Source organism: Ovis canadensis, chromosome 13 (genome assembly GCF_042477335.2).
Source record: "Ovis canadensis isolate MfBH-ARS-UI-01 breed Bighorn chromosome 13, ARS-UI_OviCan_v2, whole genome shotgun sequence".
Lineage (NCBI taxonomy): Eukaryota > Metazoa > Chordata > Mammalia > Artiodactyla > Bovidae > Ovis > Ovis canadensis.
In genome coordinates this window covers 3,896,958-3,909,596 of record NC_091257.1, presented here as the reverse complement: position 1 = coordinate 3,909,596, position 12,639 = coordinate 3,896,958, and positions in this window count along the sequence as shown.

Below are 12,639 nucleotides of genomic sequence, written 5' to 3'. Positions count from 1 at the left end.
TTGAGATGCGACGGGAACGCCGGGAATTCTTTCCCTACGAAACAGGGAAAGGATCCCTCATCTCGAGCTAGGAGGCGAAACGTGGCTCCCCTGGATGTGTGCGGGACCCTCGTGCTTTCTCTCGAGTGGAGACGGGTATGTCGGGGAACTTCTGGAGTTGCAGCAAGGGTGTGAAGGACCCTTTGGAATTTCCAGTGGTTAGATGTGATTAGACTCCAGAAGCCTCAGCGGAAATGGGCCTCATCTAGCCTGGAGGGAAAAACCTCCTGCATTTTCTCGAGTTGCGGCAGGTGCTCTCGACTTACGACGGGGACCTCAGGGACCCGCTCTGTTGGCCTCAGGAAAGGCCAGTCCCCATGCGAGTTCCTCGGGGGTCTCTCGGGATTCCTCTCCCGTCGATCCCGGGGCCTAAGACCTTTTGTGGAGTCGGGGCCGGAACCTGAGGATTCCTCTCCAGTGCTGACATGTATCTTGGGGTACTTCTGGAGTCTCCCCAGGGGAGTCAGTCCTCGTCTCGAATGTGGGCATGCACTTGCGCTTTCCTCCAGAGCGGTAGCAGCAGTGTCACGCAGTCCGCCGCGTGGATTAAAGGATCTATGGTTTTCCCTCGAGTCTTTCCCACGAGGCTTTCCCACGAGGCTTTCCCACAGGGCTGTCCCACGTGCACACGTGGTGGGAGTCGATCCTCGGCTTGAACGTCAAGGCAGTGCAGGGAAAACAGGTTCCTCTGGAATGGACTCACACATCTGGGGGACTCTTGGAGTGGTGGCACGACCCTGGAGTTCCTCTCACCTTTCCTGTGTAGAGCGCCTCCTCTTGAGATGCGACGGGAACGCCGGGAATTCTTTCCCTACGAAACAGGGAAAGGATCCCTCATCTCGAGCTAGGAGGCGGAAACGGGGCTTCCCTGGATGTGTGCGGGACCCTCGTGCTTCCTCTCGAGTGGAGACGGGTATGTCGGGGAACTTCTTGAGTAGCAGCAAGGGTGTGAAGGACCCTTTGGAAGTTCCAGTGGTTAGACGTGATTAGCCTCTAGAAGCCTCAGCGGAAATGATCCTCATCTCGCCTGGAGGGCAAAACCTCCTGGATTTTCTCGAGTTGCGGCAGGTGCTCTCGACTTACGACGGGGACCTCAGGGACCCTCTCTGGTGGCCTCAGGAAAGGCCAGTCCCCATGCGAGTTCCTCGGGGGTCTCTCGGGATTCCTCTCCCGTCGATGCTGGGGCCTAAGACCTTTTGTGGAGTCGGGTCCGGACCCTGAGGATTCCTCTCCAGTGCTGACATGTATCTTGGGGTACTTCTGGAGTCTCCCCAGGGGAGTCAGTCCTCGTCTCGAATGGGGGCATGCACTTGCGTTTTCCTCCAGAGCGGTAGCAGCAGTGTCACGCAGTCCGCCGCGTGGATTAAAGGATCTATGTTTTTCCCTCGAGTCTTTCCCACGAGGCTTTCCCACGAGGCTTTCCCACAGGGCTGTCCCACGTGCACACGTGGTGGGAGTCGATCCTCGGCTTGAACGTCAATGCAGTGCAGGAAAAACAGGTTCCTCTGGAATGGACTGACACATCTGGGGGACTCTTGGAATGGTGGCACGACCCTGGAGTTCCTCTCGCCTTTCCTGTGGAGAGCGCCTCCTCTTGAGATGCGACGGGAACGTCGGGAATTCTTTCCCTACGAAACAGGAAAGGATCCCTCATCTCGAGCTAGGAGGCGGAAACGGGGCTCCCATGGATGTGTTGGGGACACCACGTGCTTCCTCTCGAGTGCAGACGAGTATGTGGGGGAACTTCTTGAGTTGCAGCAAGGGTGTGAAGGACCCTTTGGAAGTTCCAGTGGTTAGATGTGATTGGCCTCGAGAAGCCTCAGAGGAAATGGGCCTCATCTCGCCTGGAGGGCAAAACCTCCTGGATTTTCTCGAGTTGCGGCAGGTGCTCTCGACTTACGACGGGGACCTCAGGGACCCGCTCTGGTGGCCTCAGGAAAGGCCAGTCCCCATGCGAGTTCCTCGGAGGCGTCTCGGGATTCCTCTCCCGTCGATGCCGGGGCCTAAGACCTTGTGTGGAGTCGGGGCCGGAACCTGAGGATTCCTCTCCAGTGCTGACATGGATCTTGGGGTACTCCTGGAGTCTCCCCAGGGGAGTCACTCCTCGTCTCGAATGCGGGCATGCACTTGCGCTTTCCTCCAGAGTGGTAGCAGCAGTGTCACGCAGTCCGTCGCGTGGATCAAAGGATCTATGGTTTTCCCTCGAGTCTTTCCCACGAGGCTTTCCCACGAGGCTTTCCCACAGGGCTGTCTCACGTGCACAAGTGGTGGGAGTCGATCCTCGGCTTGAACGTCAAGGCAGTGCAGGGAAATCAGGTTCCTCTGGAATGGACTGACACATCTGGGGGACTCTTGGAATGGTGGCACGACCCTGGAGTTCCTCTCGCCTTTCCTGTGGAGAGCGCCTCCTCTTGAGATGCGACGGGAACGCCGGGAATTCTTTCCCTACGAAACAGGGAAAGGATCCCTCATCTCGAGCTAGGAGGCGGAAACGGGGCTCCCCTGGATGTGTGTGGGACCCTCGTGCTTCCTCTTGAGTGGAGACGGGTATGTCGGGGAACTTCTTGAGTTCCAGCAAGGGTGTGAAGGACCCTTTGGAAGTTCCAGTGGTTAGATGTGATTAGCCTCGAGAAGCCTCAGCGGAAATGGGCCTCATCTCGCCTGGAGGGCAAAACCTCCTGGATTTTCTCGAGTTGCGGCAGGTGCTCTCGACTTACGACGGGGACCTCAGGGACCCGCTCTGTTGGCCTCAGGATAGGCCAGTCCCCATGCGAGTTCCTCGGGGGCCTCTCGGGATTCCTCTCCCGTCGATGCCGGGCCTAAGACCTTGTGTGGAGTCGTGGCCGGAACCTGAGGATTCCTCTCCAGTGCTGACATGGATCTTGGGGTATTTCTGGAGTCTCCCCAGGGGAGTCAGTCCTCGTCTTGAATACGGGCATGCTCTTGCGCTTTCCTCCAGAGCGGTAGCAGCTGTGTCACGCAGTCCGCCGCGTGGATCAAAGGATCTATGGTTTTCCCTCGAGTCTTTTCCACGAGCCTTTCCCACGAGGCTTTCCCACAGGGCTGTCCCACGTGCACACGTGGTGGGAGTCGATCCTCGGCTTGAACGTCAAGGCAGTGCAGGGAAAACAGGTTCCTCTGGAATGGACTGACACATCTGGGGGACTCTGGGAATGGAGGCACGACCCTGGAGTTCCTCTCGCCTTTCCTGTGGAGAGCGCCTCCTCTTGAGATGCGACGGGAACGCCGGGAATTCTTTCCCTACGAAACACGGAAAGGATCCCTCATCTCGAGCTAGGAGGCGAAACGTGGCTCCCCTGGATGTGTGCGGGACCCTCGTGCTTCCTCTCGAGTGGAGACGGGTATGTCGGGGAACTTCTGGAGTTGCAGCAAGGGTGTGAAGGACCCTTTGGAATTTCCAGTGGTTAGATGTGATTAGCCTCGAGAAGCCTCAGCGGAAATGGGCATCATCTAGCCTGGAGGGCAAAACCTCCTGCATTTTCTCGAGTTGCGGCAGGTGCTCTCGACTTACGACGGGGACCTCAGGGACCCGCTCTGGTGGCCTCAGGAAAGGCCAGTCCCCATGCGAGTTCCTCGGGGGTCTCTCGGGATTCCTCTCCCGTCGATGCCGGGGCCTAAGACCTTTTGTGGAGTCGGGGCCGGAACCTGAGGATTCCTCTCCAGTGCTGACATGTATCTTGGGGTACTTCTGGAGTCTCCCCAGGGGAGTCAGTCCTCGTCTCGAATGTGGGCATGCACTTGCGCTTTCCTCCAGAGCGGTAGCAGCAGTGTCACGCAGTCCGCCGCGTGGATTAAAGGATCTATGGTTTTCCCTCGAGTCTTTCGCAGGAGGCTTTCCCACGAGGCTTTCCCACAGGGCTGTCCCACGTGCACACGTGGTGGGAGTCGATCCTCGGCTTGAACGTCAAGGCAGTGCAGGGAAAACAGGTTCCTCTGGAATGGACTCACACATCTGGGGGACTCTTGGAATGGTGGCACGACCCTGGAGTTCCTCTCACCTTTCCTGTGGAGAGCGCCTCCTCTTGAGATGCGACGGGAACGCCGGGAATTCTTTCCCTACGAAACAGGGAAAGGATCCCTCATCTCGAGCTAGGAGGCGGAAACGGGGCTCCCCTGGATGTGTGCGGGACCCTCGTGCTTCCTCTCGAGTGGAGACGGGTATGTCGGGGAACTTCTTGAGTAGCAGCAAGGGTGTGAAGGACCCTTTGGAAGTTCCAGTGGTTAGATGTGATTAGCCTCGAGAAGCCTCAGCGGAAATGGGCCTCATCTCGCCTGGAGGGCAAAACCTCCTGGATTTTCTCGAGTTGCGGCAGGTGCTCTCGACTTACGACGGGGACCTCAGGGACCCTCTCTGGTGGCCTCAGGAAAGGCCAGTCCCCATGCGAGTTCCTCGGGGGTCTCTCGGGATTCCTCTCCCGTCGATGCTGGGGCCTAAGACCTTTTGTGGAGTCGGGGCCGGAACCTGAGGATTCCTCTCCAGTGCTGACATGTATCTTGGGGTTCTTCTGGAGTCTCCCCAGGGGAGTCAGTCCTCGTCTCGAATGGGGGCATGCACTTGCGTTTTCCTCCAGAGCGGTAGCAGCAGTGTCACGCAGTCCGCCGCGTGGATTAAAGGATCTATGTTTTTCCCTCGAGTCTTTCCCACGAGGCTTTCCCACGAGGCTTTCCCACAGGGCTGTCCCACGTGCACACGTGGTGGGAGTCGATCCTCGGCTTGAACGTCAAGGCAGTGCAGGAAAAACAGGTTCCTCTGGAATGGACTGACACATCTGGGGGACTCTTGGAATGGTGGCACGACCCTGGAGTTCCTCTCGCCTTTCCTGTGGAGAGCGCCTCCTCTTGAGATGCGACGGGAACGTCGGGAATTCTTTCCCTACAAAACAGGAAAGGATCCCTCATCTCGAGATAGGAGGCGGAAACGGGGCTCCCCTGGATGTGTTGGGGACACCACGTGCTTCCTCTCGAGTGCAGACGAGTATGTGGGGGAACTTCTTGAGTTGCAGCAAGGGTGTGAAGGACCCTTTGGAAGTTCCAGTGGTTAGATGTGATTGGCCTCGAGAAGCCTCAGCGGAAATGGGCCTCATCTCGCCTGGAGGGCAAAACCTCCTGGATTTTCTCGAGTTGCGGCAGGTGCTCTCGACTTACGACGGGGACCTCAGGGACCCGCTCTGGTGGCCTCAGGAAAGGCCAGTCCCCATGCGAGTTCCTCGGGGGCCTCTCGGGATTCCTCTTCCGTCGATGCCGGGGCCTAAGACCTTGTGTGGAGTCGGGGCCGGAACCTGAGGATTCCTCTCCAGTGCTGACATGGATCTTGGGGTACTTCTGGAGTCTCCCCAGGGGAGTCAGTCCTCGTCTCGAATGCGGGCATGCACTTGCGCTTTCCTCCAGAGCGGTAGCAGCAGTGTCACGCAGTCCGCCGCGTGGATCAAAGGATCTATGGTTTTCCCTCGAGTCTTTCCCACGAGGCTTTCCCACGAGGCTTTCCCACAGGGCTGTCCCACGTGCACACGTGGTGGGAGTCGATCCTTGGCTTGAACGTCAAGGCAGTGCAGGGAAAACAGGTTCCTCTGGAATGGACTGACACATCTGAGGGACTCTTGGAATGGTGGCACGACCCTGGAGTTCCTCTCGCCTTTCCTGTGGAGAGCGCCTCCTCTTGAGATGCGACGGGAACGCCGGGAATTCTTTCCCTGCGAAACAGGGAAAGGATCCATCATCTCGAGCTAGGAGGCGGAAACCGGGCTGCCCTCGATGTGTGCGGGAGCCCACGTGCTTCCTCTCGAGTGGAGATGGGTATGTCGCGGAACTGCTTGAGTTGCAGCAAGGGTGTGAAGGACCCTTTGGAAGTTCCAGTGGTTAGATGTGATTAGCCTCGAGAAGCCTCAGCGGAAATGGGCCTCATCTCGCCTGGAGGGCAAAACCTCCTGGATTTTCACGAGTTGCGGCAGGTGCTCTCGACTTACGATGGGTACCTCAGGGACCCGCTCTGGTGGCCTCAGGAAAGGCCAGTCCCCATGCGAGTTCCTCGGGGGCCTCTCGGCATTCCTCTCCCGTCAATGCCGGGGCCTAAGACCTTGTGTGGAGTCGGGGCCGGAACCTGAGGATTCCTCTCCAGTGCTGACATGGATCTTGGGGTACTCCTGGAGTCTCCCCAGGGGAGTCAGTCCTCGTCTCGAATGCGGGCATGCACTTGCGCTTTCCTCCAGAGCGGTAGCAGCAGTGTCACGCAGTCCGTCGCGTGGATCAAAGGATCTATGGTTTTCCCTCGAGTCTTTCCCACGAGGCTTTCCCACGAGGCTTTCCCACAGGGCTGTCCCACGTGCACACGTGGTGGGAGTCGATCCTCGGCTTGAACGTCAAGGCAGTGCAGGGAAAACAGTTTCCGCTGGAATGGACTGACACATCTGGGGGACCCTTGGAATGGTGGCACGACCCTGGAGTTCCTCTCGCTTTCCTGTGGAGAGCGCCACCTCTTGAGATGCGACGGGAACGCCGGGAATTCTTTCCCTACGAAACACGGAAAGGATCCCTCATCTCGAGCTAGGAGGCGGAAACGGGGCTCCCCTGGATGTGTGCGGGACCCACGTGCTTCCTCTCGAGTGGAGACGGGTATGTCGGGGAACTTCTGGAGTTGCAGCAAGGGTGTGAAGGACCCTTTGGAAGTTCCAGTTGTTAGATGTGATTAGCCTCGGGAAGCCTCAGCGGAAATGTGCCTCATCTCGCCTGGAGGGCAAAACCTGCTGGATTTTCTCGAGTTGCGGCAGGTGTTCTCGACTTACGACGGGGACCTCAGGGACCCGCTCTGGTGGCCTCAGGAAAGGCCAGTCCCCATGTGATTTCCTCGGGGGCCTCTCGGGATTCCTCTCCCGTCGTTGCCGGGGCCTAAGACCTTGTGTGGATTCGGGGACGGAACCTGAGGATTCCTCTCCAGTGGTGACATGGATCTTGGGGTACTTCTGGAGTCTCCCCAGGGGAGTCAGTCCTCGTCTCGAATGCGGGCATGCACTTGCGCTTTCCTCCAGAGCGGTAGCAGCAGTGTCACGCAGTCCGCCGCGTGGATCAAAGGATCTATGGTTTTCCCTCAAGTCTTTCCCACGAGGCTTTCCCACGAGGCTTTCCCACAGGGCTGTCCCACGTGCACACGTGGTGGGAGTCGATCCTCGGCTTGAACGTCAAGGCAGTGCAGGGAAAACAGGTTCCTCTGGAATGGACTGACACTTCTGGGGGACTCTGGGAATGGAGGCACGACCCTGGAGTTCCTCTCGCCTTTCCTGTGGAGAGCGCCTCCTCTTGAGATGCGACGGGAACGCCGGGAATTATTTCCCTACGAAACAGGGAAAGGATCCCTCATCTCGAGCTTGGAGGCGGAAACGGGGCTCCCCTGGATGTGTGCGGGACCCTCGTGCTTCCTCTCGAGTGGAGACGGGTATGTCGGGGAACTTCTTGAGTAGCAGCAAGGGTGTGAAGGACCCTTTGGAAGTTCCAGTGGTTAGATGTGATTAGCCTCGAGAAGCCTCAGCGGAAATGGGCCTCATCTCGCCTGGAGGGCAAAACCTCCTGGATTTTCTCGAGTTGCGGCAGGTGCTCTCGACTTAAGACTAGGCCCTCAGGGACCCGCTCTGGTGGCCTCAGGAAAGGCCAGTCCCCATGCGAGTTCCTCGGGGGCCTCTCGGGATTGCTCTCCCGTCGATGCCGGGGCCGAAGACCTTGTGTGGAGTCGGGGCCGGAACCTGAGGATTCCTCTCCAGTGCTGACATGGATCTTGGGGTATTTCTGGAGTCTCCCCAGGGGAGTCAGTCCTCGTCTCGAATGAGGGCATGTACTTGCGCTTTCCTCCAGAGCGGTAGCAGCAGTGTCACGCAGTCCGCCGCGTGGATCAAAGGATATATGGTTTTCCCTCGATTCTTTCCCACGAAGCTTTCCCACGAGGCTTTCCCACAGGGCTGTCCCACGTGCACACGTGGTGGGAGTCGATCCTCGGCTTGAACGTCAAGGCAGTGCAGGGAAAACAGGTTCCTCTGTAATGGACTGACACATCTGGGGGTCTCGTGGAATGGTGGACGACCCTGGAGTTCCTCTCGCCTCTCCTGTGGAGAGCGTCTCCTCTTGAGATGCGACGGGAACGCCGGGAATTCTTTCCCTACGAAACAGGGAAAGGATCCCTCATCTCGAGCTAGGAGGCGGAAACGGTGCTCCCCTGGATGTGTGCGGGACCCCACGTGCTTCCTCTCGAGTGGAGACGGGTATGTCGGGGAACTTCTTGAGTTGCAGCAAGGGTGTGAAGGACCCTTTGGAAGTTCCAATGGTTAGATGTGATTAGCCTGGAGAAGCCTCAGCGGAAATGGGCCTCATCTCGCCTGGAGGGCAAAACCTCCTGGATTTTCTCGAGTTGCGGCAGGTGCTCTCGACTTACGACGGGGACTACAGGGACCCGCGCTGGTGGCCTCAGGAATTGCCAGTCCCCATGCGAGTTCCCCGGGGGCCACTCAGGATTCCTCTCCCGTCAATGCCAGGGCCTAATACCTTGTGTGGAGTCGGGGCCGGAACCTGAGGATTACTCTCCAGTGCTGACATGGATCTTGGGGTACTTCTGGAGTCTCCCCAGGGGAGTCAGTCCTCGTCTCGAATGCGGGCATGTACTTGCGCTTTCCTCCAGAGCGGTAGCAGCAGTGTCACGCAGTCCGCTGCGTGGATCAAAGGATCTATGTTTTTCCCTCGCGTCTTTCCCACGAGGCTTTCCCACAGGGCTGTCCCACAGGGCTCTCCCACGTGCACACGTGGTGGGAGTCAATCCTAGGCTTGAACGTCAAGGCAGTGCAGGGAAAACAGTTTCCTCTGGAATGAACTGACACATGTGGGGGACTCTTGGAATGGTGGCATGACCCTGGAGTTCCCCTCGCCTTTCCTGTGGAGAGCGCCTCCTCTTGAGATGCGACGGGAACGCCGGGAATTCTTTCCCTACGAAACAGGGAAAGGATCCCTCATCTCGAGCTAGGAGGCGGAAACGGGGCTCCCCTGGATGTGTGCGGGACCCCACGTGCTTCCTCTCGAGTGGAGAGGGGTATGTCGGGGAACTTCTTGAGTTGCAGCAGGGGTGTGAAAGATCCTTTGGAAGTTCCAGTGGTTAGAAGTGATTAGCCTCGAGAAGCCTCCGTGGAAATGGGCCTCATCTCGCCTGGAGGGCAAAACCTCCTGGATTTTCTCGAGTTGCGGCAGGTGCTCTCGACTTACGACGGGGACCTCAGGGACCCGCTCTGGTGGCCTCAGGAAAGGCCAGTCCCCATGCGAGTTCCTCGGGGGCCTCTCGCGATTCCTCTCCCGTCGATGCCGGGGCCTAAGATCTTGTGTGGAGTCGTGGCCGAACCTGAGGATTCCTCTCCAGTGCTGACATGGATCTTGGGGTACTTCTGGAGTCTCCCCAGGGGAGTCAGTCCTCGTCTCGAATGCGGGCATGCACTTGCGCTTTCCTCCAGAGCGGTAGCAGCAGTGTCACGCAGTCCGCCGCGTGGATCAAAGGATCTATGGTTTTCCCTCGAGTCTTTCCCACGAAGCTTTCCCACGAGGCTTTCCCACAGGGCTGTCCCACGTGCTCACGTGGTGGGAGTCGATCCTCGGCTTGAACGTCAAGGCAGTGCAGGGAAAACAGGTTCCTCTGTAATGGACTGACACATCTGGGGGTCTCGTGGAATGGTGGCACGACCCTGGAGTTCCTCTCGCCTCTCCTGTGGAGAGCGTCTCCTCTTGAGATGCGACGGGAACGCCGGGAATTCTTTCCCTACGAAACAGGGAAAGGATCCCTCATCTCGAGCTAGGAGGCGGAAACGGGGCTCCCCTGGATGTGTGCGGGACCTCACGTGCTTCCTCTCGAGTGGAGACGGGTATGTCGGGGAACTTCTTGAGTTGCAGCAAGGGTGTGAAGGACCCTTTGGAAGTTCCAATGGTTAGATGTGATTAGCCTCGAGAAGCCTCAGCGGAAATGGGCCTCATCTCGCCTGGAGGGCAAAACCTCCTGGATTTTCTCGAGTTGCGGCAGGTGCTCTCGACTTACGACGGGGACTACAGGGACCCGCGCTGGTGGCCTCAGGAATTGCCAGTCCCCATGCGAGTTCCCCGGGGGCCACTCGGGATTCCTCTCCTGTCGATGCCGGGGCCTATGACCTTGTGTGGAGTCGAGGCCGGAACCTGAGGATTCCTCTCCAGTGCTGACATGGATCTTCGGGTACTTCTGGAGTCTCCCCAGGGGAGTCAGTCCTCGTCTCGAATGCGGGCATGCACTTGCGCTTTCCTCCAGAGCGGTAGCAGCAGTGTCACGCAGTCCGCCGCGTCGATCAAAGGATCTATGGTTTTCCCTCGAGTCTTTCCCACGAGGCTTTCCCACGAGGCTTTCCCACAGGGCTGTCCCACGTGCACACGTGGTGGGAGTCGATCCTCGGCTTGAACGTCAAGGCAGTGTGGGGAAAACAGGTTCCTCTGGAATGGACTGACACATCTGGGGGTCTCTTGGAATGGTGCCACGACCCTGGAGTTCCTCTCGCCTCTCCTGTGGAGAGCGCCTCCTCTTGAGATGCGACGGGAACGCCGGTAATACTTTCCTTACGAAACAGGGAAAGGATCCCTCATTTCGAGCTAGGAGGCGGAAACGGGGCTCCCCTGGATATGTGCGGGACCCCACGTGCTTCCTCTCGAGTGGAGACGGGTATGTCGCGGAACTGCTTGAGTTGCAGCAAGGGTCTGAAGGACCCTTTGGAAGTTCCAGTGGTTAGATGTGATTAGCCTCGAGAAGCCTCAGCGGAAATGGGCCTCATCTCGCCTGGAGGGCAAAACCTCCTGGATTTTCTCGAGTTGCGGCAGGTGCTCTCGACTTACGACGGGGACCTCAGGGACCCGCTCTGGTGGCCTCAGGAAAGGCCAGTCCCCATGCGAGTTCCTCGGGGGCCTCTGGGGATTCCTCTCCCGTCGATGCCGGGGCCTAAGACCTTGTGAGGAAACGGGGCTGGAACCTGAGGATTCCTCTCCAGTGCTGACATGGATCTTGGGGTACATCTGGAGTCTCCCCAGGGGAGTCAGTCCTCGTCTCGAATGCGGCAATGCACTTGCGCTTTCCTCCAGAGCGGTAGCAGCACTGTCACGCACTCCGCCGCGTGGATCAAATGATCTATGGTTTTCCCTCGAGTCTTTCCCACGAGGTTTTCCCACGAGGCTTTCCCACAGGGCTGTCCCACGTGCACACGTGGTGGGAGTCGATCCTCGGCTTGAACATCAAGGCAGTGCGGGGAAAACATGTTCCTCTGGAATGGACTGACACATCTGGGGGACTCTTGGAATGGTGGCGCGACCCTGGAGTTCCTTTCGCCTTTCCTGTGGAGAGCGCCTCCTCTTGAGATGCGATGGGAACGCCGGGAATTCTTTCCCTTCGAAACAGGGAAAGGATCCCTCATCTCGAGCTAGCAGGCGGAAACGGGGCTGCCCTGGATGTGTGCGTGACCCCACGTGCTTCCTCTCGAGTGGAGACGGGTATGTCGGGGAACTTCTTGAGTTGCAGCAAGGGTGTGAAGGACCCTTTTAAGTTCCAGTGGTTAGACGTGATTACCCTCGAGAAGCCTCCGCGGAAATGGGCCTCATCTCGCCTGGAGGGCAAAACCTCCTGGATTTTCTCGAGTTGCGGCAGGTGCTCTCGACTTACGACGGGGACCTCAGGGACCCGCTCTGGTGGCCTCAGGAAAGGCCAGTCCCCATGCGAGTTCCTCGGGGGCCTCTCGGGATTCCTCTCCTGTCCATGCCGGGGACTAAGATCTTGTGTGGAGTCGGGGACGGAACCTGAGGTTTCCTCTCCAGTGCTGACATGGATCTTGGGGTACTTCTGGAGTCTCCCCAGGGGAGTCAGTCCTCGTCTCGAATGCGGGCATGCACTTGCGCTTTCCTCCAGAGCGGTAGCAGCAGTGTCACGCAGTCCGCCGCGTGGATCAAAGCATCTATGGTTTTCCCTCGAGTCTTTCCCACGAAGCTTTCCCACGAGGCTTTCCCACAGGGCTGTCCCACGTGCACACGTGGTGGGAGTCGATCCTCGGCTTGAACGTCAAGGCAGTGCAGGGAAAACAGGTTCCTCTGTAATGGACTGACACATCTGGGGGTCTCGTGGAATGGTGGCACGACCCTGGAGTTCCTCTCGCCTCTCCTGTGGAGAGCGTCTCCTCTTGAGATGCGACGGGAACGCCGGGAATTCTTTCCCTACGAAACAGGGAAAGGATCCCTCATCTCGAGCTAGGAGGCGGAAACGGTGCTCCCCTGGATGTGTGCGGGACCCCACGTGCTTCCTCTCGAGTGGAGACGGGTATGTCGGGGAACTTCTTGAGTTGCAGCAAGGGTGTGAAGGACCCTTTGGAAGTTCCAATGGTTAGATGTGATTGGCCTCGAGAAGCCTCAGCGGAAATGGGCCTCATCTCGCCTGGAGGGCAAAACCTCCTGGATTTTCTCGAGTTGCGGCAGGTGCTCTCGACTTACGACGGGGACTACAGGGACCCGCGCTGGTGGCCTCAGGAATTGCCAGTCCCCATGCGAGTTCCCCGGGGGCCAATCGGG